The sequence below is a fragment of the Scyliorhinus torazame genome, chromosome 6 (genome assembly GCF_047496885.1).
Source record: "Scyliorhinus torazame isolate Kashiwa2021f chromosome 6, sScyTor2.1, whole genome shotgun sequence".
NCBI lineage: Eukaryota > Metazoa > Chordata > Chondrichthyes > Carcharhiniformes > Scyliorhinidae > Scyliorhinus > Scyliorhinus torazame.
The window spans coordinates 41,219,081-41,233,577 of record NC_092712.1 but is presented as its reverse complement, the minus strand read 5'-3'; positions in this window follow the sequence as shown (position 1 = coordinate 41,233,577).

The window sequence follows — 14,497 nt, the reverse complement described above, 5'->3', positions numbered from 1 at the left end:
CCCTGATTCAGAGCGCGGGCCTTGATTCAGAGTGCGGGCTCCGATTCAGAGTGCAGGCTCCGATTCAGAGTGCGGGCTCTGTTTCAGAGTGCGGGCTCTGATTCAGAGTGCGGGCTGTAATTCAAAGTGTGATCTTTGATCCAGTGTGTGCTGTAATTCAGAGTGCGAGCTGTGATTCACTGTTCGGGCTGTGATTCAAAGTACGGCTGTGATTCAGAGTGCGGGCTTTGATTCAGAGTGCGGGCTTTATTTTGGAGTGCGGATGTAATTCAATGTTTCTCTGATCCAGTGTGTGTGTGCTGTAATACAGAGTGTGGGCTGTAATCCAGATTGCAGTCAGTAATTCAGAGTGTGAGTTCTGATCCAGAGTGCGGAATGTAATTCGGCACACAGGTTGTAACTCCAAGTGCTTATTGTAATGCCGAGTGTGGGCTCAAATTCCGAGTGCGGGCTTTGATTCAGACTGCGGGCTTTGATTCAGACTGCGGGCTTTGATTCAGAGTACGGGTTCTGATTCAGAGTGCGACTCTGATTCAGAATGTGGCTCTGATTCAGAGTGCGGGCTCTGATTCAGAGAGCGGTCTCTGATTCAAAGTACGGGCTCAGATTCAGAGTGCGGGCTCTGATTCAGAGTGCGGCCTGTTATTCCAAGTGTAATCTTTGATCCAGTGTGTGCTGTACTTCAGAGTGCGAGCTGTGATTCAGTGTTCGGTCTGTGATTCAAAGTGCGGCTGTATTTCAGAGACCGGGCTGTGATTCAGAGTGCGGGCTTTGATTCAGTCTGTGGGCTTTGATTCAGAGTGCGGGCTCTGATTCAGAGTGCGGGCTCTGATTGCGAGTGCGGGCTCTGATTGGGAGTGCGTGCCCTGATTTAGAGTGCGGGCTCTGATTCAGAGTGCGGGCTCTGATTCAGAGAGCGGGCTCTGATTCAGAGTGCGGGCTGTTATTCAAAGTGTAATCTTTGATCCAGTGTGTGCTGTAATTCAGAGTGCGAGCTGTGATTCAGTGTTCGGGCTGTGATTCAAAGTGCGGCTGCATTTCAGAGTGTGGGCATTGATTCAGAGTAAGGGCTTTGATTCAGTCTGCGGGCTTTGATTCAGAGTGCGGGCTTTGATTCAGAGACCGGGCTGTGATTCAGAGTGCGTGCTCTGATTCGGAGTGCATGCCCTGATTCTGAGTGCGGTCCCAGATTCAGAGTGCGGGCTCTGATTCGGAGTGCGGGCTCTGATTCAGAGTGCGGGCTCTGATTCAGAGTGCGGGCTCTGATTCAGAGTGCGGGCTCTGATTCAGTGTGCGGGCTCTGATTGCGAGTGCGGGCTCTGATTGCGAGTGCGGGCTCTGATTGCGAGTGCGGGCTCTGATTGCGAGTGCGGGCTCTGATTGCGAGTGCGGGCTCTGATTGCGAGTGCGGGCTCTGGTTACGAGTGCGGGCTCTGGTTACGAGTGCGGGCTCTGATTCAGAGTGCGGGCTCTGAATACGAGTGCTGGCTCTGATTCAGATGGCGGGCCCTGATTCAGAGTGCGGGCCCTGATTCAGAGTGCGGGCCCAGATTCAGAGTGCGGGCCCAGATTCAGATTGCAGGCCCAGATTCAGAGTGCGGGCCCAGATTCAGAGTGCGGGCCCAGATTCAGAGTGCGGGCCCAGATTCAGAGTGCGGGCCCAGATTCAGAGTGCGGGCCTTGATTCAGAGTGCGGGCTCCGATTCAGAGTGCAGGCTCCGATTCAGAGTGCGGGCTCTGTTTCAGAGTGCGGGCTCTGATTCAGAGTGCGGGCTGTAATTCAAAGTGTGATCTTTGATCCAGTGTGTGCTGTAATTCAGAGTGCGAGCTGTGATTCACTGTTCGGGCTGTGATTCAAAGTACGGCTGTGATTCAGAGTGCGGGCTTTGATTCAGAGTGCGGGCTTTATTTTGGAGTGCGGATGTAATTCAATGTTTCTCTGATCCAGTGTGTGTGTGCTGTAATACAGAGTGTGGGCTGTAATCCAGATTGCAGTCAGTAATTCAGAGTGTGAGTTCTGATCCAGAGTGCGGAATGTAATTCGGCACACAGGTTGTAACTCCAAGTGCTTATTGTAATGCCGAGTGTGCGCTCAAATTCCGAGTGCGGGCTTTGATTCAGACTGCGGGCTTTGATTCAGACTGCGGGCTTTGATTCAGAGTACGGGTTCTGATTCAGAGTGCGACTCTGATTCAGAATGTGGCTCTGATTCAGGGTGCGGGCTCTGATTCAGAGAGCGGTCTCTGATTCAAAGTACGGGCTCAGATTCAGAGTGCGGGCTCTGATTCAGAGTGCGGCCTGTTATTCCAAGTGTAATCTTTGATCCAGTGTGTGCTGTACTTCAGAGTGCGAGCTGTGATTCAGTGTTCGGTCTGTGATTCAAAGTGCGGCTGTATTTCAGAGACCGGGCTGTGATTCAGAGTGCGGGCTTTGATTCAGTCTGTGGGCTTTGATTCAGAGTGCGGGCTCTGATTCAGAGTGCGGGCTCTGATTGCGAGTGCGGGCTCTGATTGGGAGTGCGTGCCCTGATTTAGAGTGCGGGCTCTGATTCAGAGTGCGGGCTCTGATTCAGAGTGCGGGCTCTGATTCAGAGTGCGGGCTCTGATTCAGAGTGCGGGCTCTGATTGCGAGTGCGGGCTCTGATTGCGAGTGCGGGTTCTGACTGCGAGTGCGGGCTCTGATTGCGAGTGCGTGCTCTGATTGCGAGTGCGGGCTCTGATTGTGAGTGCGGGCTCTGGTTACGAGTGCGAGCTCTGATTCAGATTGCGGGCTCTGATTCAGAGTGCGGGCTCTGATTCAGGGTGCGGCCTCTGATTCAGAGTGCTGGATGTAATTCAAAGTGTGATCTTTGATCCAGTGTGTGCTGTAATTCAGAGTGCGAGCTGTGATTCAGTGATCGGGCTGTGATTCAAAGTGCGACTGTGATTCAGAATGCGGGCTTTGATTCAGAGTGCTTGCTTTGATTCAGAGTGCGGGCTTTGATTCCGAGTGCAGGCTTTGATTCCGAGTGCGGGCTTTGATTCAGAGTGTGGGCTGTGATTCCGAGTGCGGGTTCTGATTTAGAGTGCGGCGCTGATTCAGAGTGCGGGCTCTGATTCAGAGTGCGGGCTGTAATTCAAAGTGTGACCTTTGATCCAGTGTGTGCTGTAATTCAGAGTGCGAGCTGTGATTCAGTGTTCGGGCTGTGATTCAAAGTACGGCTATGATTCAGAGTGCGGGCTTTGATTCAGAATGCAGGCTTTGATTCAGAGTGTTGGCGTTGATTCAGAGTGCGGGTTTTGATTCAGAGAGCGGCGCTGATTCAGAGTGCGGGGTTTGATTCAGAGAGCGGTCTCTGATTCAAAGTACGGGCTCTGATTCAGAGGTGCGGGCTCTGATTCAGAGTGCGGGCTGTTATTCAAAGTGTAATCTTTGATCCAGTGTGTGCTGCAATTCAGAGTGCGAGCTGTGATTCAGTGTTCGGGCTGTGATTCAAAGTGCGGCTGTATTTCAGAGTGCGGGCTTTGATTCAGAGTGCGGTCTTTGATTCAGTCTGTGGGCTTTGATTCAGAGTGCGCGCTTTGATTCAGAGACCGGGCTGTGATTCAGAGTGCGTGCTCTGATTCGGAGTGCGTGCCCTGATTCTGAGTGTGGGCCCAGATTCAGAGTGCGGGCTCTGATTCGGAGTGCGGGCTCTGATTCAGAGTGCGGGTTCCGATTCCTAGTGCGCTCTCCGAGTCAGAGTGCGAACGATGGCTCACGAGTGTATTCACTAAATAATAGTGTGCCCTCTGCATCAGAGTAACTCAACATACGCACCCTAATTCAATATGTCTGCTCTATACCCTGTTTGCACGACCTAACACAGAATGAGTGCACGCGTTGTCAATCTATGCTCGAATTCACAACCTTTACTTTAGTTCAAAGTGTAAGACTGATTCACAGACTGATCTCATTTAATTTGTGCACTTTAATGTGAAGTATATGCCCTAATTCAGTCTTTTTCATTATTTATTCTTTCCTAGGGTGTGGGCATCACTAGGAAAGTCAGCATTTGTTGTCCAGCCCTATTGTTCAGTGAACTGAGTAGCTCTGCTGGGTGATGTCACAGTTAAACGTGGCCAGAATGATGTGGGTCTGGAGTCACCTGTACATGAGACCAGGTAAGGACAGCAGAGTTTGTTTGAGAATGTACACATAAATTATTAATCCTGTTCAGAGTGTATCATCTCGTTTAAGTGTGCGGGTTCTGATTCAGAGTGCGGGCTCTGATTCAGAGTGCGAGCTGTAATTCAAAGTGTGATCTCTGATCCAGTGTGTGCTGTAATTCAGAGTACGAGCTGTGATTCAGTTTTCGGGCTGTGATTCAGAGCGCAGGCTTAATTTTGGAGTGCGGATGTAATTCAATGTTTCTCTGATCCAGTGTGTGTGCTGTAATACAGAGTGTGGGCTGTAATCCAGAATGCAGTCAGTAATTCAGTGTGTGGGTTCTGATCCAGATTGCAGACTGTAATTCGGAGCACAGGTTGTAACTCCAAGTGTTTACTGTAATGCCGAGTGTGGGCTCAAATTCCGAGTGCGGGCTTTGATTCAGACTGCGGGCTTTGATTCAGACTGCGGGCTTTGATTCAGAGTGCGTGTTCTGATTCAGAGTGCGGCTGTGATTCAGAGTGCGGGCTTTGATTCAGAGAGCGGGCTGTGATTCAGAGTGCGGGCACTGATTCGGAGTGCGGGCTCTGTTTCAGAGTGCGAGCTGTAATTCAAAGTGTGATCTCTGATCCAGTGTGTGCTGTAATTCAGGGTGCAAGCTGTGATTCAGTTTTCGGGCTGTGATTCAGAGCGCAGGCTTTATTTTGGAGTGCGGATGTAATTCAATGTTTCTCTGATCGAGTGTGTGTGTGCTGTAATACAGAGTGTGGGCTGTAATCCAGATTGCAGTCAGTAATTCAGAGTGTGAGTTCTGATCCAGAGTGCAGACTGTAATTCGGAGCACAGGTTGTAACTCCAAGTGCTTACTGCAATTCTGAGTGTGTGCTCAAATTCCGAGTGCGGGCTTTGATTCAGAGAGCGGTCTCTGATTCAAAGTGCGGGCTCTGATTCAGAGGTGCGGGCTCTGATTCAGAGTACGGGCTGTTATTCAAAGTGTAATCTTTGATCCAGTGTGTGCTGTAATTCAGAGTGCGAGCTGTGATTCAGTGTTCGGGCTGTGATTCAAAGTGCGGCTGTATTTCAGAGTGCGGGCTTTGATTCAGAGTGCAGTCTTTGATTCAGTCTGTGGGCTGTGATTCAGAGTGCGGGCTTTAATTCAGAGACCGGGCTGTGATTCAGAGTGCGTGCTCTGATTCGGAGTGCGTGCCCTGATTCTGAATGTGGGCCCAGATTCAGAGTGCGGGCTCTGATTCGGAGTGCAGGCTCTGTTTCAGAGTGCGGGCTCTGATTCAGAGTGCGGGCTCTGATTCAGAGTGCGGGCTCTGATTCAGAGTGCGGGCTCTGATTGCGAGTGCGGGCTCTGATTGCGAGTGCGGGCTCTGATTGCGAGTGCGGGCTCTGATTATGAGTGCGGGCTCTGATTGTGAGTGCGGGCTCTGATTCAGAGTGCGGGCTCTGATTCAGAGTGCGGGCTCTGATTGCGAGTGCGGGCTCTGATTGCGAGTGCGGGCTCTGATTGCGAGTGCGGGCTCTGATTATGAGTGCGGGCTCTGATTGTGAGTGCGGGCTCTGATTCAGAGTGCGGGCTCTGAATACGAGTGCGGGCTCTGAATACGAGTGCTGGCTCTGATTCAGATGGCGGGCCCTGATTCAGAGTGCGGGACCTGATTCAGAGTGCGGGCCCTGATTCAGAGTGCGGGCCCAGATTCAGAGTGCGGGCCCAGATTCAGAGTGCGGGCCCTGGTTCAGAGTGCGGGCCTTGATTCAGAGTGCAGGCCCTGATTCAGAGTGCGGGCTCCGATTCAGAGTGCGGGCTCCGATTCAGAGTACGGAGTCCGATTCATAGTGCGGCCTCTGATTCAGAGTGCTGGATGTAATTCAAAGTGTGATCTTTGATCCAGTGTGTGCTGTAATTCAGAGGGCGAGCTGTGATTCAGTGATCGGGCTGTGATTCAAAGTGCGACTGTGATTCAGAATGCGGGCTTTGATTCAGAGTGCTTGCTTTGATTCCGAGTGCGGGCTTTGATTCCGCGTGCAGGCTTTGATTCCGAGTGCGGGCTTTGATTCAGAGTGTGGGCTGTGATTCCGAGTGCGGGTTCTGATTTAGAGTGCGGGTTCTGATTTAGAGTGCGGCGCTGATTCAGAGTGCGGGCTCTGATTCAGAGTGCGGGCTGTAATTCAAAGTGTGACCTTTGATCCAGTGTTTGCTGTAATTCAGAGTGCGAGCTGTGATTCAGTGTTCGGGCTGTGATTCAAAGTATGGCTATAATTCAGAGTGCGGGCTTTGATTCAGAATGCAGGCTTTGATTCAGAGTGTTGGCGTTGATTCAGAGTGCGGGTTTTGATTCAGAGAGCGGGCTGTGATTCAGAGTGCGGGCACTGATTCGGAGTGCGGGCTCTGATCCAGAGTGCGGACTGTAATTCAAAGTGTGATCTTTGATCCAGTGTGTGCTGTAATTCAGAGTGCGACTGTGATTCAGTGTTCGGGCTGTGATTCAAAGTGCGACTGTGATTCAGAGTGCTTGCTTTGATTCAGAGTGCGGGCTTTGATTCAGAGTGCTTGCTTTGATTCCGAGTGCGGGCTTTGATTCAGAGTGTGGGCTGTGATTCCGAGTGCGGGTTCTGATTCAGAGTGCGGCGCTGATTCAGAGTGCGAGCTCTGATTCAGAGTGCGGGCTCTGATTCAAAGTGCGGTCTCTGATTAAGAGTGCGGGTTCTGATTCAGTGTTCGGGCTGTGATTCAAAGTACGGCTATGATTCAGAGTTCGGGCTTTGATTCAGAGTGCAGGCTTTGATTCAGAGTGTTGGCGTTGATTCAGAGTGCGGGCTTTGATTCATAGAGCGGGCTGTGATTCAGAGTGCGGGCACTGATTCGGAGTGCGGGCTCTGATCCAGAGTGCGGACTGTAATTCAAAGTGTGATCTTTGATCCAGTGTGTGCTGTAATTCAGAGTGCGACTGTGATTCAGTGTTCGGGCTGTGATTCAAAGTGCGACTGTGATTCAGAGTGCGGGCTTTGATTCAGAGTGCGGCCTTTGATTCAGAGTGCGGGCTTTGATTCAGAGTGCAGGCTTTGATTCCGAGTGCGGGCTTTGATTCGGAGTGTGGGCTGTGATTCCGAGTGCAGGTTCTGATTCAGAGTGCGGCTCTGATTCAGAGTGCGGGCTCTGATTCAGAGTGCGGGCTCTGATTCAAAGTGTGGTCTCTGATTCAGAGTGCGGGCTGTGATTCAGAGTGCGGGCTGTAATTCAAAGTGTGATCTTTGATCCAGTGTGTGCCGTAATTCAGAGTGCGAGCTGTGATTCAGTGTTCGGGCTGTGATTCAAAGTGCGGCTGTATTTCAGAGTGTGGGCATTGATTCAGAGTAAGGGCTTTGATTCAGTCTGCGGGCTTTGATTCAGAGTGCGGGCTTTGATTCAGAGACCGGGCTGTGATTCAGAGTGCGTGCTCTGATTCGGAGTGCATGCCCTGATTCTGAGTGCGGTCCCAGATTCAGAGTGCGGGCTCTGATTCGGAGTGCGGGCTCTGATTCAGAGTGCGGGCTCTGATTCAGAGTGCGGGCTCTGATTCAGAGTGTGGGCTCTGATTCAGTGTGCGGGCTCTGATTCAGAGTGCGGGCTCTGATTGCGAGTGCGGGCTCTGATTGCGAGTGCGGGCTCTGATTGCGAGTGCGGGCTCTGATTGCGAGTGCGGGCTCTGATTGCGAGTGCGGGCTCTGGTTACGAGTGCGGGCTCTGATTCAGAGTGCGGGCTCTGAATACGAGTGCTGGCTCTGATTCAGATGGCGGGCCCTGATTCAGAGTGCGGGCCCTGATTCAGAGTGCGGGCCCAGATTCAGAGTGCGGGCCCAGATTCAGATTGCAGGCCCAGATTCAGAGTGCGGGCCCAGATTCAGAGTGCGGGCCCAGATTCAGAGTGCGGGCCCAGATTCAGAGTGCGGGCCCTGATTCAGAGCGCGGGCCTTGATTCAGAGTGCCGGCTCCGATTCAGAGTGCAGGCTCCGATTCAGAGTGCGGGCTCTGTTTCAGAGTGCGGGCTCTGATTCAGAGTGCGGGCTGTAATTCAAAGTGTGATCTTTGATCCAGTGTGTGCTGTAATTCAGAGTGCGAGCTGTGATTCACTGTTCGGGCTGTGATTCAAAGTACGGCTGTGATTCAGAGTGCGGGCTTTGATTCAGAGTGCGGGCTTTATTTTGGAGTGCGGATGTAATTCAATGTTTCTCTGATCCAGTGTGTGTGTGCTGTAATACAGAGTGTGGGCTGTAATCCAGATTGCAGTCAGTAATTCAGAGTGTGAGTTCTGATCCAGAGTGCAGACTGTAATTCGGAGCACAGGTTGTAACTCCAAGTGCTTACTGCAATTCTGAGTGTGTGCTCAAATTCCGAGTGCGGGCTTTGATTCAGAGAGCGGTCTCTGATTCAAAGTGCGGGCTCTGATTCAGAGGTGCGGGCTCTGATTCAGAGTACGGGCTGTTATTCAAAGTGTAATCTTTGATCCAGTGTGTGCTGTAATTCAGAGTGCGAGCTGTGATTCAGTGTTCGGGCTGTGATTCAAAGTGCGGCTGTATTTCAGAGTGCGGGCTTTGATTCAGAGTGCAGTCTTTGATTCAGTCTGTGGGCTGTGATTCAGAGTGCGGGCTTTAATTCAGAGACCGGGCTGTGATTCAGAGTGCGTGCTCTGATTCGGAGTGCGTGCCCTGATTCTGAATGTGGGCCCAGATTCAGAGTGCGGGCTCTGAATCGGAGTGCAGGCTCTGTTTCAGAGTGCGGGCTCTGATTCAGAGTGCGGGCTCTGATTCAGAGTGCGGGCTCTGATTCAGAGTGCGGGCTCTGATTCAGAGTGCGGGCTCTGATTGCGAGTGCGGGCTCTGATTGCGAGTGCGGGCTCTGATTGCGAGTGCGGGCTCTGATTATGAGTGCGGGCTCTGATTGTGAGTGCGGGCTCTGATTCAGAGTGCGGGCTCTGAATACGAGTGCGGGCTCTGAATACGAGTGCTGGCTCTGATTCAGATGGCGGGCCCTGATTCAGAGTGCGGGACCTGATTCAGAGTGCGGGTCCTGATTCAGAGTGCGGGCCCAGATTCAGAGTGCGGGCCCAGATTCAGAGTGCGGGCCCTGGTTCAGAGTGCGGGCCTTGATTCAGAGTGCAGGCCCTGATTCAGAGTGCGGGCTCCGATTCAGAGTGCGGGCTCCGATTCAGAGTACGGAGTCCGATTCATAGTGCGGCCTCTGATTCAGAGTGCTGGATGTAATTCAAAGTGTGATCTTTGATCCAGTGTGTGCTGTAATTCAGAGTGCGAGCTGTGATTCAGTGATCGGGCTGTGATTCAAAGTGCGACTGTGATTCAGAATGCGGGCTTTGATTCAGAGTGCTTGCTTTGATTCCGAGTGCGGGCTTTGATTCCGCGTGCAGGCTTTGATTCCGAGTGCGGGCTTTGATTCAGAGTGTGGGCTGTGATTCCGAGTGCGGGTTCTGATTTAGAGTGCGGGTTCTGATTTAGAGTGCGGCGCTGATTCAGAGTGCGGGCTCTGATTCAGAGTGCGGGCTGTAATTCAAAGTGTGACCTTTGATCCAGTGTTTGCTGTAATTCAGAGTGCGAGCTGTGATTCAGTGTTCGGGCTGTGATTCAAAGTACGGCTATGATTCAGAGTGCGGGCTTTGATTCAGAATGCAGGCTTTGATTCAGAGTGTTGGCGTTGATTCAGAGTGCGGGTTTTGATTCAGAGAGCGGGCTGTGATTCAGAGTGCGGGCACTGATTCGGAGTGCGGGCTCTGATCCAGAGTGCGGACTGTAATTCAAAGTGTGATCTTTGATCCAGTGTGTGCTGTAATTCAGAGTGCGACTGTGATTCAGTGTTCGGGCTGTGATTCAAAGTGCGACTGTGATTCAGAGTGCTTGCTTTGATTCAGAGTGCGGGCTTTGATTCAGAGTGCTTGCTTTGATTCCGAGTGCGGGCTTTGATTCAGAGTGTGGGCTGTGATTCCGAGTGCGGGTTCTGATTCAGAGTGCGGCGCTGATTCAGAGTGCGAGCTCTGATTCAGAGTGCGGGCTCTGATTCAAAGTGCGGTCTCTGATTAAGAGTGCGGGTTCTGATTCAGTGTTCGGGCTGTGATTCAAAGTACGGCTATGATTCAGAGTTCGGGCTTTGATTCAGAGTGCAGGCTTTGATTCAGAGTGTTGGCGTTGATTCAGAGTGCGGGCTTTGATTCATAGAGCGGGCTGTGATTCAGAGTGCGGGCACTGATTCGGAGTGCGGGCTCTGATCCAGAGTGCGGACTGTAATTCAAAGTGTGATCTTTGATCCAGTGTGTGCTGTAATTCAGAGTGCGACTGTGATTCAGTGTTCGGGCTGTGATTCAAAGTGCGACTGTGATTCAGAGTGCGGGCTTTGATTCAGAGTGCGGCCTTTGATTCAGAGTGCGGGCTTTGATTCAGAGTGCAGGCTTTGATTCCGAGTGCGGGCTTTGATTCGGAGTGTGGGCTGTGATTCCGAGTGCAGGTTCTGATTCAGAGTGCGGCTCTGATTCAGAGTGCGGGCTCTGATTCAGAGTGCGGGCTCTGATTCAAAGTGTGGTCTCTGATTCAGAGTGCGGGCTGTGATTCAGAGTGCGGGCTGTAATTCAAAGTGTGATCTTTGATCCAGTGTGTGCCGTAATTCAGAGTGCGAGCTGTGATTCAGTGTTCGGGCTGTGATTCAAAGTGCGGCTGTATTTCAGAGTGTGGGCATTGATTCAGAGTAAGGGCTTTGATTCAGTCTGCGGGCTTTGATTCAGAGTGCGGGCTTTGATTCAGAGACCGGGCTGTGATTCAGAGTGCGTGCTCTGATTCGGAGTGCATGCCCTGATTCTGAGTGCGGTCCCAGATTCAGAGTGCGGGCTCTGATTCGGAGTGCGGGCTCTGATTCAGAGTGCGGGCTCTGATTCAGAGTGCGGGCTCTGATTCAGAGTGTGGGCTCTGATTCAGTGTGCGGGCTCTGATTCAGAGTGCGGGCTCTGATTGCGAGTGCGGGCTCTGATTGCGAGTGCGGGCTCTGATTGCGAGTGCGGGCTCTGATTGCGAGTGCGGGCTCTGATTGCGAGTGCGGGCTCTGGTTACGAGTGCGGGCTCTGATTCAGAGTGCGGGCTCTGAATACGAGTGCTGGCTCTGATTCAGATGGCGGGCCCTGATTCAGAGTGCGGGCCCTGATTCAGAGTGCGGGCCCAGATTCAGAGTGCGGGCCCAGATTCAGATTGCAGGCCCAGATTCAGAGTGCGGGCCCAGATTCAGAGTGCGGGCCCAGATTCAGAGTGCGGGCCCAGATTCAGAGTGCGGGCCCTGATTCAGAGCGCGGGCCTTGATTCAGAGTGCGGGCTCCGATTCAGAGTGCAGGCTCCGATTCAGAGTGCGGGCTCTGTTTCAGAGTGCGGGCTCTGATTCAGAGTGCGGGCTGTAATTCAAAGTGTGATCTTTGATCCAGTGTGTGCTGTAATTCAGAGTGCGAGCTGTGATTCACTGTTCGGGCTGTGATTCAAAGTACGGCTGTGATTCAGAGTGCGGGCTTTGATTCAGAGTGCGGGCTTTATTTTGGAGTGCGGATGTAATTCAATGTTTCTCTGATCCAGTGTGTGTGTGCTGTAATACAGAGTGTGGGCTGTAATCCAGATTGCAGTCAGTAATTCAGAGTGTGAGTTCTGATCCAGAGTGCGGAATGTAATTCGGCACACAGGTTGTAACTCCAAGTGCTTATTGTAATGCCGAGTGTGGGCTCAAATTCCGAGTGCGGGCTTTGATTCAGACTGCGGGCTTTGATTCAGACTGCGGGCTTTGATTCAGAGTACGGGTTCTGATTCAGAGTGCGACTCTGATTCAGAATGTGGCTCTGATTCAGAGTGCGGGCTCTGATTCAGAGAGCGGTCTCTGATTCAAAGTACGGGCTCAGATTCAGAGTGCGGGCTCTGATTCAGAGTGCGGCCTGTTATTCCAAGTGTAATCTTTGATCCAGTGTGTGCTGTACTTCAGAGTGCGAGCTGTGATTCAGTGTTCGGTCTGTGATTCAAAGTGCGGCTGTATTTCAGAGACCGGGCTGTGATTCAGAGTGCGGGCTTTGATTCAGTCTGTGGGCTTTGATTCAGAGTGCGGGCTCTGATTCAGAGTGCGGGCTCTGATTGCGAGTGCGGGCTCTGATTGGGAGTGCGTGCCCTGATTTAGAGTGCGGGCTCTGATTCAGAGTGCGGGCTCTGATTCAGAGTGCGGGCTCTGATTCAGAGTGCGGGCTCTGATTCAGAGTGCGGGCTCTGATTCAGAGTGCGGGCTCTGATTGCGAGTGCGGGCTCTGATTGCGAGTGCGGGTTCTGACTGCGAGTGCGGGCTCTGATTGCGAGTGCGGGCTCTGATTGCGAGTGCGGGCTCTGATTGTGAGTGCGGGCTCTGGTTACGAGTGCGAGCTCTGATTCAGAGTGCGGGCTCTGATTCAGAGTGCGGGCTCTGATTCAGGGTGCGGCCTCTGATTCAGAGTGCTGGATGTAATTCAAAGTGTGATCTTTGATCCAGTGTGTGCTGTAATTCAGAGTGCGAGCTGTGATTCAGTGATCGGGCTGTGATTCAAAGTGCGACTGTGATTCAGAATGCGGGCTTTGATTCAGAGTGCTTGCTTTGATTCAGAGTGCGGGCTTTGATTCCGAGTGCAGGCTTTGATTCCGAGTGCGGGCTTTGATTCAGAGTGTGGGCTGTGATTCCGAGTGCGGGTTCTGATTTAGAGTGCGGCGCTGATTCAGAGTGCGGGCTCTGATTCAGAGTGCGGGCTGTAATTCAAAGTGTGACCTTTGATCCAGTGTGTGCTGTAATTCAGAGTGCGAGCTGTGATTCAGTGTTCGGGCTGTGATTCAAAGTACGGCTATGATTCAGAGTGCGGGCTTTGATTCAGAATGCAGGCTTTGATTCAGAGTGTTGGCGTTGATTCAGAGTGCGGATTTTGATTCAGAGAGCGGGCTGTGATTCAGAGTGCAGGCACTGATTCGGAGTGCGGGCTCTGATCCAGAGTGCGGACTGTAATTCAAAGTGTGATCTTTGATCCAGTGTGTGCTGTAATTCAGAGTGCGACTGTGATTCAGTGTTCGGGCTGTGATTCAAAGTGCGACTGTGATTCAGAGTGCTTGCTTTGATTCAGAGTGCGGGCTTTGATTCTGAGTGCGGGCTTTGATTCTGAGTGCGGGCTTTGATTCAGAGTGTGGGCTTTGATTCTGAGTGCGGGCTTTGATTCAGAGTGTGGGCTGTGATTCCGAGTGCGGGTTCTGATTCAGAGTGCGGCGCTGATTCAGAGTGCGGGGTTTGATTCAGAGAGCGGTCTCTGATTCAAAGTACGGGCTCTGATTCAGAGGTGCGGGCTCTGATTCAGAGTGCGGGCTGTTATTCAAAGTGTAATCTTTGATCCAGTGTGTGCTGCAATTCAGAGTGCGAGCTGTGATTCAGTGTTCGGGCTGTGATTCAAAGTGCGGCTGTATTTCAGAGTGCGGGCTTTGATTCAGAGTGCGGTCTTTGATTCAGTCTGTGGGCTTTGATTCAGAGTGCGCGCTTTGATTCAGAGACCGGGCTGTGATTCAGAGTGCGTGCTCTGATTCGGAGTGCGTGCCCTGATTCTGAGTGTGGGCCCAGATTCAGAGTGCGGGCTCTGATTCGGAGTGCGGGCTCTGATTCAGAGTGCGGGTTCCGATTCCTAGTGCGCTCTCCGAGTCAGAGTGCGAACGATGGCTCACGAGTGTATTCACTAAATAATAGTGTGCCCTCTGCATCAGAGTAACTCAACATACGCACCCTAATTCAATATGTCTGCTCTATACCCTGTTTGCACGACCTAACACAGAATGAGTGCACGCGTTGTCAATCTATGCTCGAATTCACAACCTTTACTTTAGTTCAAAGTGTAAGACTGATTCACAGACTGATCTCATTTAATTTGTGCACTTTAATGTGAAGCATATGCCCTAATTCAGTCTTTTTCATTATTTATTCTTTCCTAGGGTGTGGGCATCACTAGGAAAGTCAGCATTTGTTGTCCAGCCCTATTGTTCAGTGAACTGAGTAGCTCTGCTGGGTGATGTCACAGTTAAACGTGGCCAGAATGATGTGGGTCTGGAGTCACCTGTACATGAGACCAGGTAAGGACAGCAGAGTTTGTTTGAGAATGTACACATAAATTATTAATCCTGTTCAGAGTGTATCATCTCGTTTAAGTGTGCGGGTTCTGATTCAGAGTGCGGGCTCTGATTCAGAGTGCGAGCTGTAATTCAAAGTGTGATCTCTGATCCAGTGTGTGCTGTAATTCAGAGTACGAGCTGTGATTCAGTTTTCGGGCTGTGATTCAGAGCGCAGGCTTAATTTTGGAGTGCGGAT